Source organism: Scyliorhinus canicula, chromosome 1 (assembly GCF_902713615.1).
Source record: "Scyliorhinus canicula chromosome 1, sScyCan1.1, whole genome shotgun sequence".
NCBI classification, from domain to species: domain Eukaryota; kingdom Metazoa; phylum Chordata; class Chondrichthyes; order Carcharhiniformes; family Scyliorhinidae; genus Scyliorhinus; species Scyliorhinus canicula.
In genome coordinates, this window is record NC_052146.1 from 187,361,140 (window position 1) to 187,372,833 (window position 11,694).

An 11,694-nucleotide genomic window follows, 5' to 3' on the forward strand; every position below is an offset into this window, starting at 1 on the left:
ATAAATCTGGCCCGACTAGTCGACCAAATGAAGGACGATTTTCGGAGGTGGGACGCGCTCCCGTTGTCATTTGCTGGGAGGGTCCAGACAGTGAAGATGATGGTCCTCCCGAAATTCCTGTTTGTGTTTCAGTGTCTCCCCATCTTTATTCCGCGGTCCTTTATTAAACGGGTCAACTAGGTGTAGAAGTCAACTATTTCCTAACACACCTGATATTTAGGATAAACATTAAGCCCCAGTTTTACCCATTTTAAATTAAGAATTTCAACACTCTCATTACCTCAGGTCATCTCAAAACATACAGCTTACAAAACAACTTAACACAGCATAATTCACTTTACTACATAAAAGAACCTGATGCATGCAAAGGCAGTAGAGATTAAAACAAACACTTTAACTGAATTAATGAATACATTTTTCAAGACAGTGTCCAAGGACAGGGCAGGATCTATAGCAACAGCATGGCACGACAAAGTAACATGAAGGCACTTTGTTATAACAGCTAAGTCAGCAAAAGTCCAGTTCAAACTGTCCTTGATAACAGCACAATATTGCATTCTTTAACATACACAAGTATGCAGATATGAAACAATTAGAACTAATGTTGCATATTAAAGATGGACGGCTTGCCATCATATCAGATGTGTTTGAGTCTAACCCAAACCAATTAGAATTATATTACGGTGTAATTAGATGGTTTAAGACAGATATGAAACAGTATAGCTGTAAAGTTTCGTTCGGCCATTTTTAGCTGGAGCTGGGCTGGATCATTAGCTGGATTTCTTTCTTTCTCACTTTTTCATGAATTACCTATACTTTGATCTGAACTATTCACTGTCTCCCTGTATTCATATTTCATTTTCAGACTTTGACTTTTAAAGTTATTGTCGAGCTGTTTGCCTAAGCAAGAAGATCATTTCTGTGATTCTTTGAAAGCTTCAAATTGTGTACGAATTGCCTTTTAAATGACTTTCAAATTGTAATCAATAGAAGACAAATAAACAATTCTTATTTGCACCTGAGAAGTTTTAACTTAAATTTCTACTGAGTTCCAGTAATCGCAAAGTGCTGCTGAAACCGAATGGTAGAACTATCACAAGGTGATCACTGGCTTTGTATGGGTAGGCAAGACCCCGCGAGTAAAAAAGGGGATGCTTGAGCGGAGCATGGGAGAGGACGAGCTGGCGCTGGGAGAGGAATTATTGCTGGGCAACGAATATAGCCATGATCAGGAACTGGGGACCTGCTGGGAGCGTATGGAGGCGGCTTCATGCAAGGGCACCAGCTTGGAGGTGCTGATAACGGCGCCTCTGCCATTCCCGCCGGCACGGTACTCCACCAGCCCCGTGGTGGTGGCGGCCCTGAGAGTCTGGGGGCAGTGGAGGAGACATGTGGGAGCGGAGGGAGCATCGGTCTGGTCTCCAATCTGTAATAATCACTGGTTTGCCCTGGGAAGGATGGATGGGGATTTTGGAGATGGCAGAGAGCAGGGATTAATAGGATGGGAGATGTGTTTATAGAGGGGGGCTTTCCTAGCCTGAGGGAGATGGAGGAGAAATTTGGTTTGGCGAGGGGAAACGAGTTTAGGTACCTGCAGGTGCGGGACTTCCTATTTAGGTAGGTTTCAACCTTCCCGTTCCTACTACCAAGGGGCATACAGGACAGGGTAGTTTCCAGAGTGTGGGTGGGAGAAGGGAAGGTCTCCGACATCTCAGGGAACTCATGGGGTCAGAGGGGACACAGACGGAGGAGCTGAAGCGCAAGTGGGAAGAGGAGTTAGGCGGAGAGATAGAGGATGGTCTCTGGGTGGATGTGCTACGTGGAGTCAATGCATCCACAACATGTGGCAGGCTCAGCCTGATAAAATTCAAGATTGTTCACCGGGCTCACATGACAGTGGCCCAGATGAGCAGGTTCTTTGGTGTAGAAGATAGGTGTGAAAGGTGTGTGAGAGGATCAGCAAACCATGTCCACTTGTTCTGGACATTGAAAATAAGGGTGGCACTGAGTCCAGAAGTGGTGATTTTTGGTGTGTCGGAAGATCTGGGAATCCAGGAGGAGAAAGAGGCAGACATTCTGGCCTTTGCTTCCTTGGTAGCCCGGAGACGGATATTATTAGCTTTGAGGAACTCAAAGCCCCCGAAGTTGGAGACCTTGCTAACTGACATGGCTATCTTTCTCTGTTTGGAGAAAATCAAGTTCGCCTTGAGAGGGTCACTGTTAGGATTCGCCCGGAGGTAGCAACTGTTCGTCGGCTTCTTTGCGGAAAATTAATTGTCAGCAGAAGGGGGGGGGGGGGGGGGGGGGGGGGGGGGAGCTTAGTTTAGTGTTGGGGGCAATAAAGGTGGGACCGGTAAGGAAGACGGTTTTTGCACTATGTATATAAATTCATGTACATTGTTTATTTTGTTGTTGTTGTAAAACCAAAAATACCTCAATATTTATTTGTTATTTAATATTTACTTAAAAAAAATTAGCACTCTGACCCACCTGAGTCAAACGGTAGCAGGTTCAATTCTTGCTCTGAGACTGGAGCACAAAATCGAAGCTGATACACCAACGCAAATAACCAGGCAGTGCTGCACTGTCAGAGATGTGCCTTTCAGATGCAAACTTAAACTGAGGCCACAAGGTGGAAGTAAAAGACGGCACCGGTTAAAAGAGCAGCATAGTTCTCTCTGTTATCCCGGCCAATATTTCTTCCCAACCAACAGTTGAAGCAGATGACGAAAATAAAATAATGAAATTCTGAAATAAAAAACAAAATGCTGGAAACACTCAGTGGGTCGGACAGCATTTGGAGGCAGAGAATGAGTAACGTTCCAGCTCAATGACTTTTCATTAAAGCCTGAAACATTGATCGATTTATTGTTTTGCTGTTTCCGGGATCTTGCTGTGCATAAATACAGGGTTATCTCACTTAGTTATTTGTGTTCATGTATGATAAATTACTATATCTCTTCATGATATCAGTGATTACACATCAAAAGTACTTCACTGGATATAAATAGATATTTTTTATTTTACTGCTGAATAAAATTATTGTATTCGACCTCAAATTCCATAACACAGCATCTGTAACTCAAAATAAACAGTCTTTTATCATTCAGGATCTGCAAATTGGAATTTATAGTTGTATTAATAAGCTAAATGCAGAAATAATATCAATTCGTAAGAGGCAAACTCCCATTAATAGAACAGGAACAGGTGAACCATTATAACCACCAGCAAAAGACAGAGGAACACCGGCAACCAGCCCATCAGTCCGAGCCTCCAGAGAAACTTGGATGAGGAGGCCGAGGAAGCTTGAAGATTCACCTGCACACTCCACTAGTGCAGATACACACCTTGGTGTTCTACAGCAGGCCCGGATCCCTATCTGGTGAGCACAGCACCAAAATGGTTCCATAGAAGACAGAGGCAGTGATAACCAAGCTCCCATTACTGGGACTACTGCTGGAGGCCACATCCCTGCTGAGTCTGAGTCCAACGATGAGCCTCTGGAATTAGCCCTCACAGAAATGTTGCAACTCCAAAAACAGATAGGGGACCAGCAGATGAGGTTGTCAGATGCCTTCACCAGATTGGAACAAAGGATAGTGGAATCCGTCCACATTCTGTCTGAGGTTGAGGCTCCGACATGTGAATGCCACCATTTCAAAGGTGGCGTCCACCATGAGATCCAGCAGTATCCAGACCAACACACCATTGTTGTAGCTATGAGTGCGAATAATCAGTGGCTAAGCAATGGGATGATGGGACACCTCAACCTCCCTCGAGGTGCTGCTTCTCCTCAGGGAGTCAGGGAGGGGCCTTTGAGAACTGAGAGGGAGGAACAATAGCCGGGCACCCTGGGGGCCTCTGCACAGGACACTCCAAGGATGTGCTGATGCTGCAATTCCCCTATGTCTGTAACCCCATCCACTCCAGCTGGTCAGGATGAGGAGGGTGCTCCTGTCCCTGAGCAGGAGACCCTTATGAGGCCAGGGCCCTGCAGGCCCTTGGGCCTCAGAGGATGTTCACCAAAGTCATCTCAGACAACTAGGCGTAGCTGTAGCAGGCTACCTCCACTATTGCTGCAGATGTCAAGCATGCACCTAGACATAGCACTAGTGCTAGAAAAATTAACAAGTACTGAGAGAACAATGGTGGCATGGGTGTCCACTTACCATACATACTTTGCACATGTGTAAATATATTCTACTTTCTGCCTCAGATTTTCAGTTAGTGAATTGCTCTTCCATGTGATGCAGTGTTCCATGGACACCCAAGTGTAACATATGACCCCACTCCACAAGTATCTCCCATCGTGTCGCTCAGGACTATGCTGTCTCGCTCAATCTCAGCTCAGTCAGTCATCTTCATGTCCATAGAAAGGACAGGAATAAAGCCAATTGCTGTATGAACATGGTGGTTGGACAATTTTTTGTATGACTAACACCAGATGATCATATAATGTGGCATATGAGTATAGATTTTGGAAGGTTTTTCATTATCCTAATGCTGGTGCACTGAAGTTTGTTTTCTGTTAATGTTATAGGTTTAAAAAAAATCCTTTTTATTGGAGTTTTCAGTTTTTAACAGAATTGCATCAAACCAAATGGTGATGAATGTAAGAAATTGGTATATACATTGTATTTTTTATCTGTTGCAGTAATGTTATTAAAAGCCTGGTTAAGGTATATATTTGTTTCAGTAAAATTATTTTTATTTGAAAATGTTTTTATTAGGGTTTTTCATTTTATACAAAACAAAGATGAAAGTGAACATACACTGAAACTATATACTTTGGTTAGAATTCACATTTTAAAAAAAGTGCCCAGCTTTGATTTGGCCTCCTAATTCTAACTTCCCCTCTCTCCCAAGTCCCCCTCTCCTTCTTGGTATCTGCTCTTCCTGGAGGTGGAGGACAAATGTGAATGTTGGCAGGGATACCCAGCCAACTACACCCACACATGCTGGTCATGCCTCAGACTAGTTGGGTTCTGGATAGCCTTCTTCAAAGCAATGTCCAAGGTTGTGGGGTTGAGGGTGGAACCATGCCCAGTAACGGCAGTCTTCGGGAAATCAGAACAGCCAGAACACTTTATGGGGGGAGGGGGGAGGGGGGGGGGCGGGAGGAGGGCCGATGCCCTTGCCTTAGCCTCCCTAATTGCCCGCCGAAGAATCCTGCTCGGCTAACAATCAGCAGCATCACCCAAAGCTGTGGACTGGCTGTTCGACCTGTGGGAATCTCTCCAAATTGAGAAAATCAAATTCACCATCCAGGGGTTGGCAGTGGGCTTCCACAAGACGTGGAAGGCATTCACCAACCTGTTTGCATCTAGTGATTCCTGAAAGATCACCATCAATGCCTCCACAATCTCCAAGGCTATCTCTTTTAGAACCCTGGGGTGTAGTCCATCTGGTCCAGGTGATTTATCCGCCTTCAGACCTTTCAGTTTCCCCAGAACCTTCTCCTTAGTTATGGCCATTACACTCACCTCTGCCCCCTGGTTCTCCTGGAGCTCTGGCATCACACTGGTGTCTTTCACCATGAAGACTAATGCAAAGTAACTATTCAGTTCCTTGCCCTTTTCTTTGTTTTCTATTATTGCTTCTCCAGCCACATTTTCCCGTGGTCCAATGGCTATTTTTGCCTCTCTCATCTTTCATATATTCCTATCTTCTTTTATATTACTAGCTAGCTTGCACTCATATTTCATCTTCTCTCCCCTTATTGTTTTTTAGTTGTCCTCTGCTCGCATTTAAAGGCTTCCCAACCCTCTGGCTTCCCACTAATCCACGCCACTTTGTATGCTTTTTCTTTTGCTTTTAAGCAGTCCTTGACTTCCTTCGTCAGCCATGGATGCCTTGTCCACCTCTTAGCATCTTTCCTCCTCCTTGGGATGAATTTCCGAATAACCCTCAAAAACTCCTGCCATTGCTGTTTCAGTGTCTTATCTGCTAGGCTCCTTTTCCAATCAACTCTGGCCAGTTCCTCCCTCATGTCTTTGTAGTTACCCTTATTTTACTGTAATACCATAACATCTGATTCCAGCTTCTCTATATCAGACTGCAGGGTAAGTCGCAGATAAACTCCCATCAATAGGTGAGTCACAGGGGATCTGACAGGTAAAGTCCCTGGCAATAGGACAACCAGAGGCGAAGTCACAGCTAAACTCTCCATCAATAGGACAGTCACAGGTGAACTCACAGATGAACTACCTGTCAACAACAAGGTCACAGGTACTCCCCCCCCCCCCCGCCCCCGTCAATAGGAGAGTTACAGTTGAATACAGGTTGAATGGCTGTCAATAGTGCAGTAACAGGTGAACTCAGAGGTAAACTCCCCGTAGATAGGTAGTCGTGGATGAACTCCTCGTCAATAGGACAGTCACAGGTGAACACAGGTAAACCTCCCTTTAATAGGATAGTCACAGGAGAACACAGGTAAACTCTCTGTCAATAGGACAATCACAAGTGAACACAGGTAAATTCCCCATCAATAGGATGTCACAGGAAAATCCCTCCCACAGTACAGTCACAGTTGAACTCACAGGTAAACTCCCTGCCAATAGCCCTGTCACAGGTGAACTCACAGGTACACTCCCCATCAAAAGAACAGTCACAGGGAACACAGGTAAACTCCCTGTCAATAGGACAGACAGGTAAACTCCCCATCCGTAGGACAGTCAAAAGTGAACACAGGTAAACTCCCTGTCAATAGGAGTTATAGTTGAACTCCCTGTCAATAAGAGTCGCAGGTAAACTCACAGGTAAACTCCCCGCCAATAGGACTATCACAGGAGAATGCAGGCAAACTCCCTGTCAATAGGAGAGTCACAGGTGAACACAAGTAAACTCCCGTCAATAGGACAGTCACAGATAAACACAGGTAAACACCCTGTCAATATGACAGTCATAGGTGAACAAAGGTAAATTGCCTGTCAACAGTACAGTCACAGGTCAATTCACAGGTAAACTTCCCATCAATAGGAGAGTCACAGGTAAACACAGGTACATTCCCAATCAATAGGCCAGTTACAGGTTATCTGCCCGTCAATTGGAGAGTCACAGGTGAACTCACAGTAAACTCCCTGTCAATAGAACACTCACAGTGGAACACAAGTAAACTCCCCGTCATTAGTACAGTCACAAGTAAACTCCCCGTCAATAAAGCAGTCACAGACAAACACAGGTAAACTCCCCATCAATAGGTCAGTCACAGGTGGTCTCACCATCAATAGGAGAGTAACAGGTAGGCTCAAAGATAACCTTCCTGTCAATAGGGCAGTTACAGTTGAGCACGGGTGAACGCCCTGTCAATAGTAGAATCACAGATAACCTCCCCATCAATAGGACAGTGACAGGTGAACACAGGTAAACTTCCCATCGGTAGACTGTCACAGGTAAACTCCCCGTCAATAAGGCAGTCACAGGCGAACACAGGTAAACTCCCTGTCAAAAGGCAGTCACAGTTGGACACAGGTAAACGCCCTGTCAATAGTAAAGTCTCAGGTAATCTCCCCATCAATAGGACAGTCACAGGTAAACTCCCCATCAGTAGGACAGTCACAGTTGTACGCAGGTAAATGCACTGTCAATAGTACCGTCTCAGGTAAGCTCCCCATCAATAGGACAGTCACAGGTGAACACAGAGAAATTCCCTGTCAACAGTAGTCACAGGTGACCTCACAGCTAAACTCCACATCAATAATGCAGTCAAAGATGAACTCACATGTAAACTCCCTGTCAACAGGATAGTCATAGGTGAACAGAGGTAAACCCTGTCACTAGGACAATCACAGGTGAACTCTTAGATAAACTCTCTGTCAATAGAACAGTCACAGGTGAGGACACAGATAAACTCCCCGTCAATAGGACAGTCACATGTGTTATAGGCCAGGGTTTAGAAAACTCCAAAGTATATCATGGAGTTCAACTGACCTACAGCTGTTTATAGATTTTGGTTATGAGGAGCATAAGGGTCTACGTTTCAGATGTTATTCAACAGAGTCCTTAAGCACTTTTAATCAAAAACAAAGTTTATTCTACGAATTCAGTTAACATTTTTATAAACACACACAGTAAGCATTTTATCAACTACAAACATAAATACCCCACACAGCTACAGCACTCTATATATAACCCTTAATAACTTCCCTTAGCTGTTTCAATTAAGTAGCAACATCCTATAAACCAAAATAAACCTTTTACCAAAACAGTAGGTTTGAATCCCTTCCAGAAAACAGTTATCACTTTTTAAGCTTTCAGGCAGTCTAGAAACAGCTTTTAAATTGCAGAGAGAGAGAGAGAGAGAGGACCAGATGCTTGTCTGTCTGAATCCACTTCCAAATGTGTAAACAAAATTAAAACTCAGAGCCACAGCCAGCTCCCAGCTCAAAAACGATACTAAAAACCCAATGCCACAGCCCAGCTCGACCCACACAATGACATCACTGAAGCCATTTGAGAAGACAAAGCATTTCTTAAAGGGACACTCCCATGACACAGGTGAACTCACAGATAAACTCCCCGTCAATAGGACAGTCACAGCAGAACACAGGTAAAGTCCCTGTCAACAGTACAGTCACAGGTGAACACAGGTATAAAGTCTCCACCAATAGGACAGTCACAGGTGATCTCCCAGTCAATTGGAGAGTCACAGGTGGGCTTCACAGTGGTTAGCACTGTGGCTTCACAGCACCAGGGTCCCAGGTTCGATTCGCGGGGCTTGGGTCACTGTGTGGAGTCTGCATGTTTTCCCTGTGTCTGCATGGGTTTCCTCCGGGTGCTCCGGTTTCATCCCACAAGTCCCGAAAGGCATGCTATTAGGTAATTTGGACATTCTGAATTCTCCCTCTGTGTACCCGAACAGGCGGCAGAATGTGGTGACTAGGGGATTTTCACAGTAACTTCATTGCAGTGTTAATGTAAACCTACTTGTGACAATAAAGATTATGAAAAATTACACACAGATAAACTGTGAATGTACAAGAGGAAATGCTGGACGCAGACACATAGGGAAAGGGAACTGTAGTGACATGTATGGACAATTGCTAAGTGAGACCAACACCCAACTGGACGAGATAAGGGAGAAGTGGGTGGAGGACTTGGGGTTCGAAATAGGATGGGGGATCTGGAGCTAAGCACCAACTTCACCTCCACATGCGCAAGGCTAAACCTAATGCATCAAAAGGTGGTACACAGAGCCCACTTGACCCGAATGAGCAGGTTCTTCCCGGAGGTGGAGGACAGATGTCCATGGTGCCAAGGAGGCCCAGCCAACCACTCCCACATGTTCTGGCCTTGCCCCAGACTTGCTGGGTACTGAACAGCCTTCTTCGGATCAATATCCAAAGTGGTGGGGACGAGGGTGGAGCCATGCCCGAGAGTGGCAGCCTTTGGGGTATCAAAACAGCCTGATCTCTTCATGGGGAGGGCCGATGCCCTTGTCTTTGCCGCCCTGCTCGACTGGTGGTCAGCAGCGCTGCCTAAAACTGCAGACTGATTGTCCGACCTGTCGGATTTTCTCCAAACGAAGAAAATTAAATTCACCATCCGAGGGTCGGGAGAGGGCTTCCACAGAACGTGGGAACCATTCACCCAACTGTTCGAAGACTTGCTTGTAGCTAACAATCTGGTAGCCAAAAATCAAGAGAGGGTTTCCACGACACAGAAGTGAAGAGAGCGGGGGGGAGGGGGAGCAGGGAAACACAAAATTCAACCAGACCCAACAGGAGAGCCAAAGGGCACCGTGGGGGGGGGGGGGGGGGGGGGGGGGGGAGTAACAAGACAGGAACCGGGGGGAGAAAATAGAGGGGGAAACCGACGGGGACCACAACTGCCACAGCAAATACTGTGAGGAAAGGAAAAAAGAAAAGGGAAACTGTGACATATCCATGTAAATGGTTAAAATCGATTTTGATGTAAATTGCACTCCTTATGTACTCTCTTGCAAAACTCTCACTGTTCTATTCATATTTATATTTGTTATGCACACCAAAAACATTTAAACAAATAATAGCACAGTCACAGGTAAAGTCACAGGTAAACTCCCCTTCAATAGGAGAGTCACAGGTGAACTGACAGGTAAAGTCCCTGTCAATAATACAGTCACAGGTGAACAGAGGTATAAACTCTCCATCAATAGGACAGTCACAGGTGATGTCTCAGCCATTAGGAGAGTCACGGCTGAACTCACAGGTAAACTCCCTGTCAATAGGACATTCACGTTGAACGCAAGTAATCTCCCAGTCAGTAGGACAATCATAGATGAACACACTTAAACTCCTTGTCAATAGGTGTCACAGATGAACACAGGTAAAGTCTCTGTCAACAGTACTGTCACAGGTGAACTCACAGGTAAACTCCCATCAATAGGACGGTCATAGGTGAACTCCCTGTCAACAGTACAGTCACAGGCAAACTCTCTTTCAATAGTGCAGTCACAGGTCAACTCACAGGTAACCTCCCCATCAATAGAAGAGTCACAGGTGAACACAAGTAAACTCCCCGTCAATAGGACAGTGACAGGTGAACACAGGTAAATTTCTAGTCAGTAGGACAGTCACTGGTGAATACAGTTAAACTCCTGTCAATAGGACAGTCACAGATGAACATAGGTAAACTCTCTGTCAACAGTACATCACAGGTGATCTAACAGGTAAACTCTATGTCAATAGTACAGTCACAGGTGAACTCACAGGTAAACACCCCATCAATAGGACAGTCACGGGCGAACACAGGGAAATGTCCTGTAAGACAGTCACAGGTGAACACAGTGAAACTCCCTGTCCATAGTACAGTCTGAGGTGAAATCAAAGATAAACTCCCTGTCAATAGGACAGTTACAGGTGAACGCAAGTAAATTCCCTGCCAATTGCAGTCACAGGTGAACACAGGTAAACTCCTTGTCAATAGTATAGTCACATGTGAACTGACATATAAACTTGAGGTCAATAGCACAGTCACCGATGAACATAGGTAAATGCCCTATCAATCGGACATCCACAGGTGAACATACAGGTAAACTCTGTCAATAGGACAGTCACAGGTGAATACAGGTAAACTCCCTGGCAATATGACAGTCACAGGGAAACACAGGTAAACTCCCTGTCAGTAGGACAGTCACAGATGAGCTCTCAGGTAAACTCCCGGTCAATAGTGCAGTGACAGGTGAACTCACAGGTAAACTCTCCATCAATGACTACCGCCCGGTGGCCCTGACGTCAGTTGTAATGAAGTGCTTTGAGAGGCTGATCATGAAGCGCATCACCTCCATACTCCCGGAACGCCTTGACCCACTTCAATTCGCATACCGTCGCAACCGGTCCACATCAGACGCCATTTCCCTGGCCCTACACTCATCCCTAGAGCATCTCGAAAACAAGGACTCCTACATCAGACTCTTATTTATTGACTACAGCTCCGCCTTCAACACCATAATCCCAGCCAAGCTCATATCAAAGCTCCAAAACCTAGGACTTGGCTCTCCACTCTGCAACTGGATCCTTGACTTTCTGACCAACAGACCACAGTCAGTAAGAATGAACACCAACACCTCCTCCACAATAGTCCTCAACATCGGTGCCCCGCAAGGCTGCGTACTTAGCCCCCTACTCTACTCCCTGTACACACATGACTGCATGGCAAAACTTGGTTCCAACTCCATCTACAAGTTTGCTGACGATACGACCATAGTGAGCCGGA